A 24,675-nucleotide genomic window follows, 5' to 3' on the forward strand; every position below is an offset into this window, starting at 1 on the left:
CCCCATCATCCTGCAGGGTCAGCCCCAGGTATTACAGTAGTGCTGTGTATATATATATAGTATAGGACATTGTATACATGAGGACAGTGTGACTACAACCCCCATCATCCTGCAGGGTCAGCCCCAGGTATTACAGTAGTGCTGTGTATATATATAGTATAGGACATTGTATACATGAGGACAGTGCGACTACAACCCCCATCATCCTGCAGGGTCAGCCCCAGGTATTACAGTAGCGCTGTGTATATATATATAGTATAGGACATTGTATACATGAGGTCAGTGTGACTACAACCCCCATCATCCTGCAGGGTCAGCCCCAGGTATTACAGTAGTGCTGTATATATATAGTATAGGACATTGTATACATGAGGACAGTGCGACTACAACCCCCATCATCCTGCAGGGTCAGCCCCAGGTATTACAGTAGTGCTGTGTATATATATAGTATAGGACATTGTATACATGAGGACAGCGAGACTACAACCCCCATCATCCTGCAGGGTCCGCCCCAGGTATTACAGTAGTGCTGTGTATATATATAGTATAGGACATTGTATACATGAGGACAGTGTGACTACAACCCCCATCATCCTGCAGGGTCAGCCCCAGGTATTACAGTAGTGCTGTGTATATATATATAGTATAGGACATTGTATACATGAGGACAGTGTGACTACAACCCCCATCATCCTGCAGGGTCAGCCCCAGGTATTACAGTAGTGCTGTGTATATATATAGTATATGACATTGTATACATGAGGACAGTGCGACTACAACCCCCATCATCCTGCAGGGTCAGCCCCAGGTATTACAGTAGTGCTGTGTATATATATAGTATAGGACATTGTATACATGAGGACAGCGAGACTACAACCCCCATCATCCTGCAGGGTCCGCCCCAGGTATTACAGTAGTGCTGTGTATATATATAGTATAGGACATTGTATACATGAGGACAGTACGACTACAACCCCCATCATCCTGCAGGGTCAGCCCCAGGTATTACAGTAGTGCTGTGTATATATATAGTATAGGACATTGTATACATGAGGACAGTGTGACTACAACCCCCATCATCCTGCAGGGTCAGCCCCAGGTATTACAGTAGTGCTGTGTATATATATATAGTATAGGACATTGTATACATGAGGACAGTGTGACTACAACCCCCATCATCCTGCAGGGTCAGCCCCAGGTATTACAGTAGTGCTGTGTATATATATATAGTATAGGACATTGTATACATGAGGACAGTGTGACTACAACCCCCATCATCCCGCAGGGTCAGCCCCAGGTATTACAGTAGTGCTGTGTATATATATATAGTATAGGACATTGTATACATGAGGACAGTGTGACTACAACCCCCATCATCCCGCAGGGTCAGCCCCAGGTATTACAGTAGTGCTGTGTATATATATAGTATAGGACATTGTATACATGAGGACAGTGCGACTACAACCCCCATCATCCTGCAGGGTCAGCCCCAGGTATTACAGTAGCGCTGTGTATATATATATAGTATAGGACATTGTATACATGAGGTCAGTGTGACTACAACCCCCATCATCCTGCAGGGTCAGCCCCAGGTATTACAGTAGTGCTGTATATATATAGTATAGGACATTGTATACATGAGGACAGTGTGACTACAACCCCCATCATCCTGCAGGGTCAGCCCCAGGTATTACAGTAGTGCTGTGTATATATATAGTATAGGACATTGTATACATGAGGACAGTGTGACTACAACCCCCATCATCCTGCAGGGTCCGCCCCAGGTATTACAGTAGTGCTGTGTATATATATAGTATAGGACATTGTATACATGAGGACAGTGTGACTACAACCCCCATCATCCTGCAGGGTCAGCCCCAGGTATTACAGTAGTGCTGTGTATATATATATAGTATAGGACATTGTATACATGAGGTCAGTGTGACTACAACCTCTATCATCCTGCAGGGTCAGCCCCAGGTATTACAGTAGTGCTGTGTATATATAGTATAGGACATTGTATACATGAGGACAGTGCGACTACAACCCCCATCATCCTGCAGGGTCCGCCCCAGGTATTACAGTAGTGCTGTGTATATATATATAGTATAGGACATTGTATACATGAGGACAGTGTGACTACAACCCCCATCATCCCGCAGGGTCAGCCCCAGGTATTACAGTAGTGCTGTGTATATATATATAGTATAGGACATTGTATACATGAGGACAGTGTGACTACAACCCCCATCATCCTGCAGGGTCAGCCCCAGGTATTACAGTAGTGCTGTATATATATATATATATAGTATAGGACATTGTATACATGAGGACAGTGTGACTACAACCCCCATCATCCTGCAGGGTCAGCCCCAGGTATTACAGTAGTGCTGTGTATATATATAGTATAGGACATTGTATACATGAGGACAGTGTGACTACAACCCCCATCATCCTGCAGGGTCAGCCCCAGGTATTACAGTAGTGCTGTGTATATATATAGTATAGGACATTGTATACATGAGGACAGTGTGACTACAACCCCCATCATCCTGCAGGGTCAGCCCCAGGTATTACAGTAGTGCTGTATATATATATATATATATATATATAGTATAGGACATTGTATACATGAGGTCAGTGTGACTACAACCCCCATCATCCTGCAGGGTCAGCCCCAGGTATTACAGTAGTGCTGTGTATATATATAGTATAGGACATTGTATACATGAGGACAGTGTGACTACAACCCCCATCATCCTGCAGGGTCAGCCCCAGGTATTACAGTAGTGCTGTGTATATATAGTATAGGAAATTGTATACATGAGGACAGTGAGACTACAACCCCCATCATCCCGCAGGGTCAGCCCCAGGTATTACAGTAGTGCTGTGTATATATATAGTATAGGACATTGTATACATGAGGTCAGTGTGACTACAACCCCCATCATCCTGCAGGGTCAGCCCCAGGTATTACAGTAGTGCTGTATATATATATATATATATATAGTATAGGACATTGTATACATGAGGTCAGTGTGACTACAACCCCCATCATCCTGCAGGGTCAGCCCCAGGTATTACAGTAGTGCTGTGTATATATATAGTATAGGACATTGTATACATGAGGACAGTGTGACTACAACCCCCATCATCCTGCAGGGTCAGCCCCAGGTATTACAGTAGTGCTGTGTATATATAGTATAGGAAATTGTATACATGAGGACAGTGAGACTACAACCCCCATCATCCCGCAGGGTCAGCCCCAGGTATTACAGTAGTGCTGTGTATATATAGTATAGGACATTGTATACATGAGGACAGTGTGACTACAACCCCCATCATCCTGCAGGGTCAGCCCCAGGTATTACAGTAGTGCTGTGTATATATATATAGTATAGGACATTGTATACATGAGGACGGTGTGACTACAACCCCCATCATCCTGCAGGGTCAGCCCCAGGTATTACAGTAGTGCTGTGTGTATATATAGTATAGGACATTGTATACATGAGGACGGTGTGACTACAACCCCCATCATCCTGCAGGGTCAGCCCCAGGTATTACAGTAGTGCTGTATATATATAGTATAGGACATTGTATACATGAGGACAGTGTGACTACAACCCCCATCATCCTGCAGGGTCAGCCCCAGGTATTACAGTAGTGCTGTGTATATATATAGTATAGGACATTGTATACATGAGGTCAGTGTGACTACAACCCCCATCATCCTGCGGGGTCAGCCCCAGGTATTACAGTAGTGCTGTATATATATAGTATAGGACATTGTATACATGAGGACAGTGCGACTACAACCCCCATCATCCTGCAGGGTCAGCCCCAGGTATTACAGTAGTGCTGTGTATATATATAGTATAGGACATTGTATACATGAGGTCAGTGTGACTACAACCCCCATCATCCTGCAGGGTCAGCCCCAGGTATTACAGTAGTGCTGTATATATATATATATAGTATAGGACATTGTATACATGAGGTCAGTGTGACTACAACCCCCATCATCCTGCAGGGTCAGCCCCAGGTATTACAGTAGTGCTGTATATATATATATAGTATAGGACATTGTATACATGAGGACAGTGTGACTACAACCCCCATCATCCTGCAGGGTCAGCCCCAGGTATTACAGTAGTGCTGTGTATATATATATATATATATAGTATAGGACATTGTATACATGAGGACAGTGCGACTACAACCCCCATCATCCTGCAGGGTCAGCCCCAGGTATTACAGTAGTGCTGTATATATATATAGTATAGGACATTGTATACATGAGGACAGTGTGACTACAACCCCCATCATCCTGCAGGGTCAGCCCCAGGTATTACAGTAGTGCTGTGTATATATATATAGTATAGGACATTGTATACATGAGGTCAGTGCGACTACAACCCCCATCATCCTGCAGGGTCAGCCCCAGGTATTACAGTAGTGCTGTGTATATATATAGTATAGGACATTGTATACATGAGGTCAGTGCGACTACAACCCCCATCATCCTGCAGGGTCAGCCCCAGGTATTACAGTAGTGCTGTGTATATATAGTATAGGACATTGTATACATGAGGACAGTGTGACTACAACCCCCATCATCCTGCAGGGTCAGCCCCAGGTATTACAGTAGTGCTGTGTATATATATATATATAGTATAGGACATTGTATACATGAGGTCAGTGTGACTACAACCCCCATCATCCTGCAGGGTCAGCCCCAGGTATTACAGTAGTGCTGTGTGTATATATAGTATAGGACATTGTATACATGAGGTCAGTGCGACTACAACCCCCATCATCCTGCAGGGTCAGCCCCAGGTATTACAGTAGTGCTGTATATATATATATATATATAGTATAGGACATTGTATACATGAGGACAGTGTGACTACAACCCCCATCATCCTGCGGGGTCAGCCCCAGGTATTACAGTAGTGCTGTATATATATAGTATAGGACATTGTATACATGAGGTCAGTGCGACTACAACCCCCATCATCCTGCAGGGTCAGCCCCAGGTATTACAGTAGTGCTGTATATATATATAGTATAGGACATTGTATACATGAGGTCAGTGTGACTACAACCCCCATCATCCTGCGGGGTCAGCCCCAGGTATTACAGTAGTGCTGTATATATATATAGTATAGGACATTGTATACATGAGGTCAGTGCGACTACAACCCCCATCATCCTGCAGGGTCAGCCCCAGGTATTACAGTAGTGCTGTGTATATATAGTATAGGACATTGTATACATGAGGACAGTGCGACTACAACCCCCATCATCCTGCAGGGTCAGCCCCAGGTATTACAGTAGTGCTGTGTATATATATAGTATAGGACATTGTATACATGAGGTCAGTGTGACTACAACCTCTATCATCCTGCAGGGTCAGCCCCAGGTATTACAGTAGTGCTGTGTATATATATAGTATAGGACATTGTATACATGAGGACAGTGTGACTACAACCCCCATCATCCCGCAGGGTCAGCCCCAGGTATTACAGTAGTGCTGTATATATATATATAGTATAGGACATTGTATACATGAGGTCAGTGCGACTACAACCCCCATCATCCTGCAGGGTCAGCCCCAGGTATTACAGTAGTGCTGTGTATATATAGTATAGGACATTGTATACATGAGGACAGTGTGACTACAACCCCCATCATCCTGCAGGGTCAGCCCCAGGTATTACAGTAGTGCTGTGTATATATAGTATAGGACATTGTATACATGAGGACAGTGTGACTACAACCCCCATCATCCCGCAGGGTCAGCCCCAGGTATTACAGTAGTGCTGTATATATATATAGTATAGGACATTGTATACATGAGGTCAGTGCGACTACAACCCCCATCATCCTGCAGGGTCAGCCCCAGGTATTACAGTAGTGCTGTGTATATATAGTATAGGACATTGTATACATGAGGACAGTGTGACTACAACCCCCATCATCCTGCAGGGTCAGCCCCAGGTATTACAGTAGTGCTGTATATATATATATATATAGTATAGGACATTGTATACATGAGGACAGTGTGACTACAACCCCCATCATCCTGCAGGGTCAGCCCCAGGTATTACAGTAGTGCTGTGTATATATATATATATATATATAGTATAGGACATTGTATACATGAGGACAGTGTGACTACAACCCCCATCATCCTGCAGGGTCAGCCCCAGGTATTACAGTAGTGCTGTGTATATATAGTATAGGACATTGTATACATGAGGACAGTGCGACTACAACCCCCATCATCCTGCAGGGTCAGCCCCAGGTATTACAGTAGTGCTGTGTATATATAGTATAGGACATTGTATACATGAGGTCAGTGTGACTACAACCCCCATCATCCTGCAGGGTCAGCCCCAGGTATTACAGTAGTGCTGTGTATATATATATAGTATAGGACATTGTATACATGAGGACAGTGTGACTACAACCCCCATCATCCTGCAGGGTCAGCCCCAGGTATTACAGTAGTGCTGTGTATATATAGTATAGGACATTGTATACATGAGGACAGTGCGACTACAACCCCCATCATCCTGCAGGGTCAGCCCCAGGTATTACAGTAGTGCTGTATATATATATATATATAGTATAGGACATTGTATACATGAGGACAGTGTGACTACAACCCCCATCATCCTGCAGGGTCAGCCCCAGGTATTACAGTAGTGCTGTATATATATAGTATAGGACATTGTATACATGAGGACAGTGTGACTACAACCCCCATCATCCTGCAGGGTCAGCCCCAGGTATTACAGTAGTGCTGTGTATATATATAGTATAGGACATTGTATACATGAGGACAGTGCGACTACAACCCCCATCATCCTGCAGGGTCAGCCCCAGGTATTACAGTAGTGCTGTATATATATAGTATAGGACATTGTATACATGAGGACAGTGTGACTACAACCCCCATCATCCTGCAGGGTCAGCCCCAGGTATTACAGTAGTGCTGTATATATATAGTATAGGACATTGTATACATGAGGACAGTGTGACTACAACCCCCATCATCCTGCAGGGTCAGCCCCAGGTATTACAGTAGTGCTGTATATATATATAGTATAGGACATTGTATACATGAGGACAGTGTGACTACAACCCCCATCATCCTGCAGGGTCAGCCCCAGGTATTACAGTAGTGCTGTGTATATATATAGTATAGGACATTGTATACATGAGGACAGTGCGACTACAACCCCCATCATCCTGCAGGGTCAGCCCCAGGTATTACAGTAGTGCTGTGTATATATAGTATAGGACATTGTATACATGAGGACAGTGTGACTACAACCCCCATCATCCCGCAGGGTCAGCCCCAGGTATTACAGTAGTGCTGTGTATATATATAGTATAGGACATTGTATACATGAGGACAGTGTGACTACAACCCCCATCATCCCGCAGGGTCAGCCCCAGGTATTACAGTAGTGCTGTATATATATATAGTATAGGACATTGTATACATGAGGACAGTGTGACTACAACCCCCATCATCCTGCAGGGTCAGCCCCAGGTATTACAGTAGTGCTGTGTATATATAGTATAGGACATTGTATACATGAGGTCAGTGTGACTACAACCCCCATCATCCTGCAGGGTCAGCCCCAGGTATTACAGTAGCGCTGTGTATATATATATATAGTATAGGACATTGTATACATGAGGACAGTGTGACTACAACCCCCATCATCCTGCAGGGTCAGCCCCAGGTATTACAGTAGTGCTGTATATATAGTATAGGACATTGTATACATGAGGTCAGTGTGACTACAACCCCCATCATCCTGCAGGGTCAGCCCCAGGTATTACAGTAGTGCTGTGTATATATATATATAGTATAGGACATTGTATACATGAGGACAGTGCGACTACAACCCCCATCATCCTGCAGGGTCAGCCCCAGGTATTACAGTAGTGCTGTGTATATATATAGTATAGGACATTGTATACATGAGGACAGTGTGACTACAACCCCCATCATCCTGCGGGGTCAGCCCCAGGTATTACAGTAGCGCTGTGTATATATATATAGTATAGGACATTGTATACATGAGGACAGTGCGACTACAACCCCCATCATCCTGCAGGGTCAGCCCCAGGTATTACAGTAGTGCTGTGTATATATATAGTATAGGACATTGTATACATGAGGACAGTGTGACTACAACCCCCATCATCCTGCAGGGTCAGCCCCAGGTATTACAGTAGTGCTGTATATATAGTATAGGACATTGTATACATGAGGACAGTGCGACTACAACCCCCATCATCCTGCAGGGTCAGCCCCAGGTATTACAGTAGTGCTGTATATATATATATAGTATAGGACATTGTATACATGAGGACAGTGCGACTACAACCCCCATCATCCTGCAGGGTCAGCCCCAGGTATTACAGTAGTGCTGTGTATATATATAGTATAGGACATTGTATACATGAGGTCAGTGTGACTACAACCCCCATCATCCTGCGGGGTCAGCCCCAGGTATTACAGTAGCGCTGTGTGTATATATATATAGTATAGGACATTGTATACATGAGGACAGTGCGACTACAACCCCCATCATCCTGCAGGGTCAGCCCCAGGTATTACAGTAGTGCTGTATATATAGTATAGGACATTGTATACATGAGGACAGTGCGACTACAACCCCCATCATCCTGCAGGGTCAGCCCCAGGTATTACAGTAGTGCTGTGTATATATATAGTATAGGACATTGTATACATGAGGTCAGTGTGACTACAACCCCCATCATCCTGCGGGGTCAGCCCCAGGTATTACAGTAGCGCTGTGTATATATATATAGTATAGGACATTGTATACATGAGGACAGTGCGACTACAACCTCCATCATCCTGCAGGGTCAGCCCCAGGTATTACAGTAGTGCTGTGTATATATATAGTATAGGACATTGTATACATGAGGTCAGTGTGACTACAACCCCCATCATCCTGCAGGGTCAGCCCCAGGTATTACAGTAGTGCTGTGTATATATATAGTATAGGACATTGTATACATGAGGACAGTGCGACTACAACCCCCATCATCCTGCAGGGTCAGCCCCAGGTATTACAGTAGTGCTGTATATATAGTATAGGACATTGTATACATGAGGACAGTGCGACTACAACCCCCATCATCCTGCAGGGTCAGCCCCAGGTATTACAGTAGTGCTGTGTATATATATAGTATAGGACATTGTATACATGAGGACAGTGTGACTACAACCCCCATCATCCTGCAGGGTCAGCCCCAGGTATTACAGTAGTGCTGTATATATAGTATAGGACATTGTATACATGAGGACAGTGCGACTACAACCCCCATCATCCTGCAGGGTCAGCCCCAGGTATTACAGTAGTGCTGTATATATATATATAGTATAGGACATTGTATACATGAGGACAGTGCGACTACAACCCCCATCATCCTGCAGGGTCAGCCCCAGGTATTACAGTAGTGCTGTATATATATATATAGTATAGGACATTGTATACATGAGGTCAGTGTGACTACAACCCCCATCATCCTGCGGGGTCAGCCCCAGGTATTACAGTAGCGCTGTGTGTATATATATATAGTATAGGACATTGTATACATGAGGACAGTGTGACTACAACCCCCATCATCCTGCAGGGTCAGCCCCAGGTATTACAGTAGTGCTGTGTATATATATATAGTATAGGACATTGTATACATGAGGACAGTGCGACTACAACCCCCATCATCCTGCAGGGTCAGCCCCAGGTATTACAGTAGTGCTGTATATATAGTATAGGACATTGTATACATGAGGACAGTGCGACTACAACCCCCATCATCCTGCAGGGTCAGCCCCAGGTATTACAGTAGTGCTGTGTATATATATAGTATAGGACATTGTATACATGAGGTCAGTGTGACTACAACCCCCATCATCCTGCGGGGTCAGCCCCAGGTATTACAGTAGCGCTGTGTATATATATAGTATAGGACATTGTATACATGAGGACAGTGCGACTACAACCCCCATCATCCTGCAGGGTCAGCCCCAGGTATTACAGTAGTGCTGTATATATAGTATAGGACATTGTATACATGAGGACAGTGCGACTACAACCCCCATCATCCTGCAGGGTCAGCCCCAGGTATTACAGTAGTGCTGTGTATATATATAGTATAGGACATTGTATACATGAGGACAGTGTGACTACAACCCCCATCATCCTGCAGGGTCAGCCCCAGGTATTACAGTAGTGCTGTATATATAGTATAGGACATTGTATACATGAGGACAGTGCGACTACAACCCCCATCATCCTGCAGGGTCAGCCCCAGGTATTACAGTAGTGCTGTATATATAGTATAGGACATTGTATACATGAGGACAGTGTGACTACAACCCCCATCATCCTGCAGGGTCAGCCCCAGGTATTACAGTAGTGCTGTGTATATATATAGTATTTGTATTGTATACATGAGGTCAGTGTGACTACAACCCCCATCATCCTGCAGGGTCAGCCCCAGGTATTACAGTAGTGCTGTATATATATAGTATAGGACATTGTATACATGAGGTCAGTGTGACTACAACCCCCATCATCCTGCAGGGTCAGCCCCAGGTATTACAGTAGTGCTGTATATATATAGTATAGGACATTGTATACATGAGGTCAGTGTGACTACAACCCCCATCATCCTGCAGGGTCAGCCCCAGGTATTACAGTAGTGCTGTATATATATATATATAGTATAGGACATTGTATACATGAGGACAGTGTGACTACAACCCCCATCATCCTGCAGGGTCAGCCCCAGGTATTACAGTAGTGCTGTATATATATATATATAGTATAGGACATTGTATACATGAGAACAGTGTGACTACAACCCCCATCATCCCGCAGGGTCAGCCCCAGGTATTACAGTAGTGCTGTGTATATATAGTATAGGACATTGTATACATGAGGTCAGTGTGACTACAACCCCCATCATCCTGCAGGGTCAGCCCCAGGTATTACAGTAGTGCTGTGTATATATATAGTATAGGACATTGTATACATGAGGACAGTGTGACTACAACCCCCATCATCCTGCAGGGTCAGCCCCAGGTATTACAGTAGTGCTGTGTGTATATATATAGTATAGGACATTGTATACATGAGGACAGTGTGACTACAACCCCCATCATCCTGCAGGGTCAGCCCCAGGTATTACAGTAGTGCTGTGTATATATATATATAGTATAGGACATTGTATACATGAGGTCAGTGTGACTACAACCCCCATCATCCTGCAGGGTCAGCCCCAGGTATTACAGTAGTGCTGTATATATATAGTATAGGACATTGTATACATGAGGTCAGTGTGACTACAACCCCCATCATCCTGCGGGGTCAGCCCCAGGTATTACAGTAGTGCTGTATATATATAGTATAGGACATTGTATACATGAGGACAGTGTGACTACAACCCCCATCATCCTGCAGGGTCAGCCCCAGGTATTACAGTAGTGCTGTGTATATATATATATAGTATAGGACATTGTATACATGAGGTCAGTGTGACTACAACCCCCATCATCCTGCAGGGTCAGCCCCAGGTATTACAGTAGTGCTGTGTATATATATATAGTATAGGACATTGTATACATGAGGACAGTGTGACTACAACCCCCATCATCCTGCAGGGTCAGCCCCAGGTATTACAGTAGTGCTGTGTATATATATAGTATAGGACATTGTATACATGAGGACAGTGTGACTACAACCCCCATCATCCTGCAGGGTCAGCCCCAGGTATTACAGTAGTGCTGTATATATATAGTATAGGACATTGTATACATGAGGTCAGTGTGACTACAACCCCCATCATCCTGCGGGGTCAGCCCCAGGTATTACAGTAGTGCTGTATATATATAGTATAGGACATTGTATACATGAGGACAGTGTGACTACAACCCCCATCATCCTGCAGGGTCAGCCCCAGGTATTACAGTAGTGCTGTGTATATATATAGTATAGGACATTGTATACATGAGGACAGTGTGACTACAACCCCCATCATCCTGCAGGGTCAGCCCCAGGTATTACAGTAGTGCTGTGTATATATATAGTATAGGACATTGTATACATGAGGACAGTGTGACTACAACCCCCATCATCCTGCAGGGTCAGCCCCAGGTATTACAGTAGTGCTGTATATATATAGTATAGGACATTGTATACATGAGGACAGTGTGACTACAACCCCCATCATCCTGCAGGGTCAGCCCCAGGTATTACAGTAGTGCTGTGTATATATATAGTATAGGACATTGTATACATGAGGACAGTGTGACTACAACCCCCATCATCCCGCAGGGTCCGCCCCAGGTATTACAGTAGTGCTGTATATATATATAGTATAGGACATTGTATACATGAGGTCAGTGCGACTACAACCCCCATCATCCTGCAGGGTCAGCCCCAGGTATTACAGTAGTGCTGTGTATATATATAGTATAGGACATTGTATACATGAGGACAGTGTGACTACAACCCCCATCATCCTGCAGGGTCAGCCCCAGGTATTACAGTAGTGCTGTATATATATAGTATAGGACATTGTATACATGAGGACAGTGCGACTACAACCCCCATCATCCTGCAGGGTCAGCCCCAGGTATTACAGTAGTGCTGTATATATATATATATATATATAGTATAGGACATTGTATACATGAGGTCAGTGCGACTACAACCCCCATCATCCTGCAGGGTCAGCCCCAGGTATTACAGTAGTGCTGTGTATATATATAGTATAGGACATTGTATACATGAGGACAGTGCGACTACAACCCCCATCATCCTGCAGGGTCAGCCCCAGGTATTACAGTAGTGCTGTATATATATATATATAGTATAGGACATTGTATACATGAGGACAGTGCGACTACAACCCCCATCATCCTGCAGGGTCAGCCCCAGGTATTACAGTAGTGCTGTATATATATAGTATAGGACATTGTATACATGAGGACAGTGTGACTACAACCCCCATCATCCTGCAGGGTCAGCCCCAGGTATTACAGTAGTGCTGTATATATATAGTATAGGACATTGTATACATGAGGACAGTGTGACTACAACCCCCATCATCCTGCAGGGTCAGCCCCAGGTATTACAGTAGTGCTGTATATATATAGTATAGGACATTGTATACATGAGGACAGTGTGACTACAACCCCCATCATCCTGCAGGGTCAGCCCCAGGTATTACAGTAGTGCTGTATATATAGTATAGGACATTGTATACATGAGGACAGTGTGACTACAACCCCCATCATCCTGCAGGGTCAGCCCCAGGTATTACAGTAGTGCTGTATATATATAGTATAGGACATTGTATACATGAGGTCAGTGCGACTACAACCCCCATCATCCTGCAGGGTCAGCCCCAGGTATTACAGTAGTGCTGTATATATATAGTATAGGACATTGTATACATGAGGACAGTGCGACTACAACCCCCATCATCCTGCAGGGTCAGCCCCAGGTATTACAGTAGTGCTGTATATATAGTATAGGACATTGTATACATGAGGTCAGTGTGACTACAACCCCCATCATCCTGCGGGGTCAGCCCCAGGTATTACAGTAGCGCTGTGTATATATATATAGTATAGGACATTGTATACATGAGGACAGTGCGACTACAACCCCCATCATCCTGCAGGGTCAGCCCCAGGTATTACAGTAGTGCTGTATATATAGTATAGGACATTGTATACATGAGGTCAGTGTGACTACAACCCCCATCATCCTGCAGGGTCAGCCCCAGGTATTACAGTAGTGCTGTATATATATAGTATAGGACATTGTATACATGAGAACAGTGTGACTACAACCCCCATCATCCCGCAGGGTCAGCCCCAGGTATTACAGTAGTGCTGTGTATATATAGTATAGGACATTGTATACATGAGGACAGTGTGACTACAACCCCCATCATCCTGCAGGGTCAGCCCCAGGTATTACAGTAGTGCTGTGTATATATATATATAGTATAGGACATTGTATACATGAGGTCAGTGTGACTACAACCCCCATCATCCTGCAGGGTCAGCCCCAGGTATTACAGTAGTGCTGTATATATATAGTATAGGACATTGTATACATGAGGTCAGTGTGACTACAACCCCCATCATCCTGCGGGGTCAGCCCCAGGTATTACAGTAGTGCTGTATATATATAGTATAGGACATTGTATACATGAGGACAGTGTGACTACAACCCCCATCATCCTGCAGGGTCAGCCCCAGGTATTACAGTAGTGCTGTGTGTATATATATAGTATAGGACATTGTATACATGAGGACAGTGTGACTACAACCCCCATCATCCTGCAGGGTCAGCCCCAGGTATTACAGTAGTGCTGTGTATATATATAGTATAGGACATTGTATACATGAGGACAGTGTGACTACAACCCCCATCATCCTGCAGGGTCAGCCCCAGGTATTACAGTAGTGCTGTGTGTATATATATAGTATAGGACATTGTATACATGAGGTCAGTGTGACTACAACCCCCATCATCCTGCAGGGTCAGCCCCAGGTATTACAGTAGTGCTGTATATATATAGTATAGGACATTGTATACATGAGGACAGTGTGACTACAACCCCCATCATCCCGCAGGGTCCGCCCCAGGTATTACAGTAGTGCTGTGTATATATATATAGTATAGGACATTGTATACATGAGGTCAGTGCGACTACAACCCCCATCATCCTGCAGGGTCAGCCCCAGGTATTACAGTAGTGCTGTGTATATATATAGTATAGGACATTGTATACATGAGGACAGTGTGACTACAACCCCCATCATCCTGCAGGGTCAGCCCCAGGTATTACAGTAGTGCTGTATATATATATAGTATAGGACATTGTATACATGAGGTCAGTGCGACTACAACCCCCATCATCCTGCAGGGTCAGCCCCAGGTATTACAGTAGTGCTGTATATATATATATAGTATAGGACATTGTATACATGAGGACAGTGTGACTACTACCCCCATCATCCTGCAGGGTCAGCCCCAGGTATTACAGTAGTGCTGTGTATATATAGTATAGGACATTGTATACATGAGGTCAGTGTGACTACAACCCCCATCATCCTGCAGGGTCAGCCCCAGGTATTACAGTAGTGCTGTATATATATATATATATATAGTATAGGACATTGTATACATGAGGTCAGTGCGACTACAACCCCCATCATCCTGCAGGGTCAGCCCCAGGTATTACAGTAGTGCTGTGTATATATATAGTATAGGACATTGTATACATGAGGACAGTGCGACTACAACCCCCATCATCCTGCAGGGTCAGCCCCAGGTATTACAGTAGTGCTGTATATATATAGTATAGGACATTGTATACATGAGGACAGTGTGACTACAACCCCCATCATCCTGCAGGGTCAGCCCCAGGTATTACAGTAGTGCTGTATATATATAGTATAGGACATTGTATACATGAGGACAGTGTGACTACAACCCCCATCATCCTGCAGGGTCAGCCCCAGGTATTACAGTAGTGCTGTATATATATAGTATAGGACATTGTATACATGAGGTCAGTGTGACTACAACCCCCATCATCCTGCAGGGTCAGCCCCAGGTATTACAGTAGTGCTGTATATATATATATAGTATAGGACATTGTATACATGAGGACAGTGCGACTACAACCCCCATCATCCTGCAGGGTCAGCCCCAGGTATTACAGTAGTGCTGTGTGTATATATATATAGTATAGGACATTGTATACATGAGGACAGTGCGACTACAACCCCCATCATCCTGCAGGGTCAGCCCCAGGTATTACAGTAGTGCTGTATATATATAGTATAGGACATTGTATACATGAGGACAGTGTGACTACAACCCCCATCATCCTGCAGGGTCAGCCCCAGGTATTACAGTAGTGCTGTGTATATATATAGTATAGGACATTGTATACATGAGGACAGTGCGACTACAACCCCCATCATCCTGCAGGGTCAGCCCCAGGTATTACAGTAGTGCTGTGTATATATATAGTATAGGACATTGTATACATGAGGACGGTGTGACTACAACCCCCATCATCCTGCAGGGTCAGCCCCAGGTATTACAGTAGTGCTGTGTATATATATATAGTATAGGACATTGTATACATGAGGACGGTGTGACTACAACCCCCATCATCCTGCAGGGTCAGCCCCAGGTATTACAGTAGTGCTGTATGTATATATAGTATAGGACATTGTATACATGAGGACAGTGTGACTACAACCCCCATCATCCCGCAGGGTCAGCCCCAGGTATTACAGTAGTGCTGTATATATAGTATAGGACATTGTATACATGAGGACAGTGTGACTACAACCCCCATCATCCTGCAGGGTCAGCCCCAGGTATTACAGTAGTGCTGTGTGTATATATATAGTATAGGACATTGTATACATGAGGACAGTGTGACTACAACCCCCATCATCCTGCAGGGTCCGCCCCAGGTATTACAGTAGTGCTGTATATATATAGTATAGGACATTGTATACATGAGGTCAGTGTGACTACAACCCCCATCATCCTGCAGGGTCAGCCCCAGGTATTACAGTAGTGCTGTATATATATAGTATAGGACATTGTATACATGAGGACAGTGTGACTACAACCCCCATCATCCTGCAGGGTCAGCCCCAGGTATTACAGTAGTGCTGTGTATATATAGTATAGGACATTGTATACATGAGGACAGTGTGACTACAACCCCCATCATCCTGCAGGGTCAGCCCCAGGTATTACAGTAGCGCTGTGTATATATATATAGTATAGGACATTGTATACATGAGGACAGTGCGACTACAACCCCCATCATCCTGCAGGGTCAGCCCCAGGTATTACAGTAGTGCTGTGTATATATATAGTATATGACATTGTATACATGAGGACAGTGTGACTACAACCCCCATCATCCTGCAGGGTCAGCCCCAGGTATTACAGTAGTGCTGTGTATATATATATATAGTATAGGACATTGTATACATGAGGACAGTGTGACTACAACCCCCATCATCCTGCAGGGTCAGCCCCAGGTATTACAGTAGTGCTGTATATATATAGTATAGGACATTGTATACATGAGGACAGTGCGACTACAACCCCCATCATCCTGCAGGGTCCGCCCCAGGTATTACAGTAGTGCTGTGTGTATATATATAGTATAGGACATTGTATACATGAGGACAGTGTGACTACAACCCCCATCATCCTGCAGGGTCCGCCCCAGGTATGGCTGTATATCCTATGGTGGTGACATTGTGAGACCCTCCCTTTGGTCATGTCTTCTCCTCCAGGCAGGATGTGTGAGGTCCCCTGTAGAGGAGGAGGTGGTTGGATCAGCTGATGGCGAGGACGCCCTATAGATGACCGTTGGTGGCTCATGTAGATGAGCTCCTCAGGAGGCGTCTGCGGTCTCGGACCAGAATGTCAGCACCCACAGAGATTTACTGAATATTATGAAGGGTTGAGGTGCGTTCCGCATCTCCGAGTTCTGTGAAGACCGAACATCCAAAGACAACTGATAGAGGTAAGGGTAGACCAGTATAGAGGTCTCCACTGTGGACCGGCTGCTGCTCAGCTCATTGGTCGGAAGAAGGACTGTGAGACCGTATGGTAGTGGATTTCTATTCATTTAAAATATAGGATGTTGAATATAGGACAGGGTTTTGTGGAGGGGATTCCCCCTTTTTAGGGCGCCCTGGGGGGAGGGGATTCCCCCTTTAGGACGACCTCCTATGGGCAGTGAGAGGCATTGTAGTCAGGAATAAGCCCTGCATTGGAGAACAGAGTTGCTGCCACAGCGAATGAGACAGTGGCCGAAATAGGGGCTGTGGAGATGGTGTGTCGCCTCCGGGGCCCCTAGCGATGTGCATCTTCTGGGGCCTCTAACCCTCAACCTCTTGGAATGGTGTTTGACATGGCATCGCACATGTTTTTCTCTTTGAACTGTATTTTCCATGACGGCACCACAGGAGGATGTCCTTCTAGTCCTCTGTAGGGACAGAGATGAAAAGGTCCCACGCCCCCCTCTGCATTGTTCTTCTTCTCCCTACGATGGAAGCAGAGAGAATCCCTGCTGGCGTGAAGAAAGGACGACCCGATATAGGGATTTACGTATACACCGGGGTTGTGGGGGGTGTCCGACCTCTCCTCCCAGTCCTCCATAGGCATAGCTGTCACCTCTCCGTGAGGTGGTCCCCTAGCTTCCCAGACTACCTTATGGCTGGCCCGTGGGGAAGCCATTTTTCCACAGCTGTGTTTTCTGGAGCTGTTGGCTCTGGGCTGCGTGTATGTTCCGGCCTCCATGCTGCAGGTGGACATGATGTGGTCACGTCGGATACAGCTCAGCATGACAACGTGGTATGCGTCAGCGTCTGGAAGATGATGGTGGCCGGCAGCAGCAATGCTTGAGGCCTTGGAGAACTCGCATCGTGGGGTACTGAATATCCCAATAGGAATGAGCACCCCATAAGGTAAGCCCCTTTTTAAGAGGACTGGACTCGACCTAGGGTCAGACTGACTTTATGGACGCCCAAATACCTGCAAGAGCTGATGGCCACGCAGACTCCGCCGGCATGCCTATGTAAGTTACATTCCTTATTCCTTTATCTCCTGCACTTAATCAGACAGAGAAAGAACCGGGACAGAAGTCCCATACAGAAAGCACGAAATTGTGGAAATGTGCGACCTGTTGTAAAAAACTTCAGGAAGCTTAAAAGAAACAGATCTGTGTGGATTGTGTCTCAAGTTTGCTTAAGGAAGAACAGCCGACCTTTTGAACGGATCTGAGATGATTAGAGAGGAGGTTAATGGGTCAGTATCGGGCCTGATTCCTTCAATATCTCTCCCCCCCCCCCCCATCCTTCTCCTGCAAAAAGATCCAGGAGTCAGAAGAAGAAGAAAAGGGGAGCCAGGAATATATCTGATGGTGAGATTGCAGATGAGGAAGGGCGATGGTCCATCCACTTCTTCTAAGGACTCTAACAGTGGTTAGGGAGACTCTAGCAGACGAGAACGGTGAGATGTGTCAGGATCAGGGACTTGGATTCAGGAGGGGCACCTGCAGGGTGACACTGGACCCCCCTCTATCAGGTCTCCGTCATCTGAAACGAATCAATCTTAGCTGCCACCACTCGTCCTATCAGGCTGACGAGACACCTTGCATGAAATAACACCTAGGTACTCTCTACAGCTGCTAGCATTCACAGGGTTAATTACTCAATCTAGGTGACGCTTCTTCTAAGGTCCTGGAATCGTTAGAACACAAGAAGGCTCTTATTAAAGTGAAGTTTTAATATAAAAAAAGGACAAGTGCGTACAAACCATGGGGTCATCATAAAAAACCTAACAGACAAAGCAAGATAACAGCGTGGAAGATAAAAGGGAGAAAACAGAACTTAATACGCGGCGGTTACGTCCGATTACCTGGGGAAGCAGAAATATTGGTCAGTCCATCAGCTAATGACCCCCAAAGAATGACCGTTTGCTTCTCTCCCTGCATGTGTTAAAAAGGGTCGGTATCGCCCCCCCCCGTCCCCCCACTTGCGATGTCAGAGGAGGCCGGGGAGGATGGGAAGGACCTTCTATGACCGTGTTTACGACCACTTGCTGGAAACCAAGTCTGCCTCAAAATCTTTGTATGGAAATATCTTTTGGGATATTCACCCTAGCAATTTCATCTTACCGCCATCCACTCCGTCTGAATGTCGCGCACACGCACTACACATGGCGGAGGTGATGGCTGGAGTTATCTGATACTGAGCGGAGATTGATTTGGTTTTAACATGGAAGCAGATACGTGGCCTGAGTTCTCAGGAGGAAGCACGTGGCTCAGATATGGATTTGTCCACGTATTTCTTTGAGGTATATTGCCAGATAGGGGTTTCATGTGTGACCTCGGCTGGAGAGGACACGAGCCTCCTCCTGACCCCTCTTGACAGGTCTGGTCTGTATCACGCTGGTACACGACATCTTCACACTTTATGGTAGGGCTCTGGTATCTTACTGGTTTTCATTGCTACAATCTCCGGCCTGGACGGACCTGGAAGAGGTGATGACCCCCTACGGGAATGGAAAGCGAGGGGTGCCGACTCCTAACAATCATCTTAATATCTGGATCCCGCAATCACCACAGGTCAACTAAGAGCCAAGAAGAAAAAACTCTTTCCTGTAAACGCAAACTTAAATGAATTTAGAGCAGGGATGCCCAACCTGCGGCCCTCGAGCTGTTGCAGAACTACAGCTCCCAGTATGCCTGGACAACCTACAGCTATTAGAACATGCTGGGAGTTGTAGTTTTGCAACAGCTAGAGGATTGGGATGATGCAGAAAATAAATGATCTATTCCAAGGGAATCCAGGGATAGGTTCTTGTTTGATGAAGCTCATACTGGACTTTGGTAAGAAATTCCAAAACTTGCCATACCAGTTGGTAAGGTGGTAAAAAAGACAACCTTCCCCTTTGAAGATTCCTCTTCTCCTAAAGACCAACTGCCTTTTTAAAGAAACATGGCAATCAGCAGCGGTAGTAATAAACGCCAACATAGCCGCCACATCCATAGCGAGATCTATGATGTTGTGGTTGAACCAATAGGACCACCGCCTAAGGATCCAGAATTCAATATGTCTTCTGTTGGCGTCTCTTCCATTACGGAAAATGATAACCGCATTCATGGCGGATGCCTCTGCGGAATCTATCCGTTCTGCAGCTGGAAGTGGAACCTTGAGAAATAAGGCAAGACGTGCGCTGTGGCTTGACTTGTTCTTGGAGGCTACGTCCCCTGTCCAAGACTTTTATGTCCGACTCCTTTCTGTGATTTTTATGTCTTTGGCCCAGAACTGGACAAGTTACTGGAAAGAGCGGCTGATGAGAGAGAATTCCCCAGAAGAGAAACCAAAACAACCCCAGCCATTCTGTAAATCCTCAGGAATACTATACTATGGAGAGGGAAAGGAAAGACTGGAAGATGGAGCTATCCCTAAGGGGGTAGAGGAAGAGGGTTCCTCCTTAACCCCAACAAAAATAAATCAGGTAAACAATGATGCCAGTGCTGGGACCCCACAGGACTATCCTAAATCTAAAATATCATCTGAGGTTCAAAATCTAGTCCGTCAAGATGACTACACTACTAATAGTTCCAGGGGCAGTAATGTGCATTGGAAAGCACTTGAAGGACACCTACTACCACATTTACATTCATCCATACTACTAGCAATTTCTGAGATTCCCAATAAGGGTGGGTTCACATTACGTTTATGTAAACGGATGTCTCAGACTGATGCCATGCTGTGACATCCGTACCATAGAATTACATAGTGGTGTGAGGGGCAATATTGGGTGCTACCAGTTTCAGTGCCTACCGTTAGGAATATCGTCGGCCCCCTGTGTATTCAGAAAGCTGATGGTGGAGATAATGGCCTATCTATGACAATAACTAGAACGATAATCCCATACCTGGATGATTTTTTTGTTAACGGTGTAGTTGGAACAACGTCTTCACATTCCTCTACAGGTGACCTTATCTCTACTAATCAGATTAGGTTGGATAGTCAACTACGAAACATCAAACTTACTCACCAGCACTAAGACAATATTTCTGGGTACTCTGTTGGACATTAAATGTCTTTCCTCCCCTCCACCAAACAGGAGATGATGATCTCTGGATTTACAACCTTAAGGAAAAAGAAGGTATGCTGTTTGAGGGAAGCGATGAGCATGCTAGGCCTCATGACCTCATGTATTCCCACCATACCATGGGCCCAGTTTCACTCCAGACTATTACAGCAGATGATCTTGTTAAACTGGAACCGGGACCACCATTACTAGGACAAAAAAAATATCCCTGCAGACAGCAACAGAGAAATCCTTGTTATGGTGGACAAATTCAATAAATCTGGAAAAAGGAGTTTCTTGGACTCTGAATCCATCTTTAGTTGTCACCACAGATGCCAGCAAAAAGGAATGGGGAGCCGAGATAAAGGCTACCTACCTTCAAGACCATTGGTCACAAAAATGGCAGAGAAATCCTTAAATTACTGGGAGTTAATGGCAATATTAGAATCCCTAAATTAAGGCAAACCTCTCCTAAGAGGACAACACTTAAGATACTGTTGCTCTATTGTCCGAGAGGATTCTCATTTCAAACATCAGAAAAATTGGCCTTACCACAGATCGATCTGTTCGCCATATAAAAATAAAAATACACAGGCAACTTTTTTTTCTCACTAAACCCCAGCTACAACCCCAGGGGAGTAGATGTACTCTCTAGGTATAGGACATGAACTTAGCGTATGCCTTTCTGCTTATTCCAGCAGTACTCAGAAAGATCTGCACCAGTCCAGCAAAAATCATCTTGATCACACCATCACGGCCAAAGAGAAACTGGTTACCTCTCCTCAGACCCTTGTCCCTGGAAGACCTGATGGTCCTACCCAAGACAAAAGACCTTCAAGACCTCAGATATCCAGAGGTGCAGATACTGGATTTGATTACATGGATCCTGTGAGGCAAATATTAAAGAAGCATAGTCTACCCTACAGGCCAGCCATAAACCAGTAACCTCTGCCATATATAAAAAATATGGGTCTTGGCTAAAAAGTAATCATCCTGTTTGTTTTTTCCCTTCAGTTGCAGACATACTGGAATTTCTACAGGCTGATTTTGACCTGGGGTTAAAGTCTATGTACACCGTTGGGGGCAATTTCTTTTTTATTATTGCATTATACTCATTTTGAGCTAAAAAAAAAAATGTTTTTTCAATTGGTCTTTATTGAAAAAATGGACCACTTTTCTCTGTACGGAGCAGAGATGCTCTAGTAGCAGCCTCTGGATTTTCTCTCTTCCTTCAGTTGGGGAGCTGATGGCTCCTTATCTCTGCTCTCTGACATTGTAAACACTCATTATAGCTCAGTTCTTATCTTAGCAATATCCTGAATAAGGCCATCTAAGACAAACTGTTCCTGCCCTGGGATCTTACCTTTAGTGCTTAATGCCCTGTGTGAACCTCCTTTTGAACTGTTAGATATTTTAGGGAGATGTTTTGTATCTTTCACATCGGAGGAGGACATAAAGCACCGTGTTCTTCTCGGGGGACGGTAATGGTGATCAGCCTCTACTATCACATCGGAGGAGGACATAAAGCACTGTGTTCTGCTGGGGGACGGTAATAGTGATCAGCCTCTACTATCACATCAGAGGAGGACATAAAGCACCGTGTTCTGCTGGGGTACGGTAATGGTGATCAGCCTCTACTATCACATCAGAGGAGGACATAAAGCACCGTGTTCTTCTGGGGGACGGTAATAGTGATCCACCGCTCCTATCACTTCGGAGGACATAAAGCGCTGTGTTCTGCTGGGGTACGGTAATGGTGATCCGCCGCTCCTATCACAAGACCCCTGCGCCTTTATACAAACGTGGTTGATAGAACAACTAGGCCAGGACATCTCATACCATAAAAACTTTGTGGAAAGAGTATATAGAATACCGGCAAAGACATCTCCCCCAGGAACGAGGCCGAGAGTAATGATGATAAGTCTTCTATCGGTTAGAGACGAGGATGAGGGGGATACTACGATAATGTTGTTTTCTGACTATGCAAAACAAACGGCCAATGAAAGGAGCCGATTTGCTGAAGTGAAGAAAACACTGCGATTAAAGAACGTGAAATACTCGATGTTGTTCCCGGCTAAGCTGAGGTTAGAATGGGAAAACAAAACATGTTTTTTTGATTCACCAGAAGTGGCGGGGGAAAGGGTTAGAGATAAGATCAAGAGCTGAGCAGGAATAGGGCCGGGCGGGGGCCGAGAGGGGGAAAGGGTTAGAGATAAGATCAAGAGCTGAGCAGGAATAGGGCCGGGCGGGGGCCGAGAGGGGGAAAGGGTTAGAGATAAGATCAAGAGCTGAGCAGGAATAGGGCCGGGCGGGGGCCGAGAGGGGGAAAGGGTTAGAGATATGATCAAGAGCTGAGCAGGAATAGGGCCGGGCGGGGGCCGAGAGGGGGAAAGGGTTAGAGATAAGATCAAGAGCTGAGCAGGAATAGGGCCGGGCGGGGGCCGAGAGGGGGAAAGGGTTAGAGATAAGATCAAGAGCTGAGCAGGAATAGGGCCGGGCGGGGGCCGAGAGGGGAATGCTAAGTCAGAGAACCAGGTCTTAGGTTACCCTGGCTCATTTGGGGTGGGAGGGTCGGGTTGGAGTTATGCTTGCCGCTTGTTGTGTGTGGGGTGCTGTGTGTTTTATTTATTCTTTTCTTCTCTCTCTTTCTCTCTCTCTCTCGCTCTCGCTCTCGCTAATATTCTGGAAATGGGTTGAGCTACAAACAATAACTCATGAGAATGGTCTCATGGAATATTAGGGGTTTGAGTAGAGGTTTAAAGAGACTGGCTGTTTTTGATGCTGTACATAGGTTTCTTCCTGCAAGAAACACACCTGACAGATGAGACGGTGGTTGGGGTCTCTAGGCCGTATATTCATCATATGTGAGGGGTGTGAGTATAGTAATACATGGGGATATCTATATTAAAATAGTGAAAGGGAGGGCCGCTACGTC

The 24,675-nt window shown here is 45.2% G+C and overlaps 1 protein-coding gene across 2 annotated transcripts in view; it reads left to right on the top strand.

Moving 5' to 3' along the window:
- The window catches only part of LOC120990594 (zinc finger protein 420-like), an 89,614-nt gene that overhangs the window by 14,981 nt on the left and 49,958 nt on the right, over positions 1-24,675 (top strand). Inside the window, exons 1-2 of one of the 2 annotated variants that reach the window (XM_040419514.1) lie at positions 16,926-16,963; positions 17,344-17,658. The gene's annotated coding sequence lies outside the window, so the exon portion shown is untranslated. Of the gene's footprint in view, positions 1-16,925; positions 16,964-17,343; positions 17,659-24,675 lie in introns of those variants that run through there. The other variant, XM_040419513.1, reaches the window with a different exon arrangement.

This window comes from Bufo bufo, chromosome 2 (genome assembly GCF_905171765.1).
Source record: "Bufo bufo chromosome 2, aBufBuf1.1, whole genome shotgun sequence".
NCBI classification, from domain to species: Eukaryota; Metazoa; Chordata; class Amphibia; order Anura; family Bufonidae; genus Bufo; species Bufo bufo.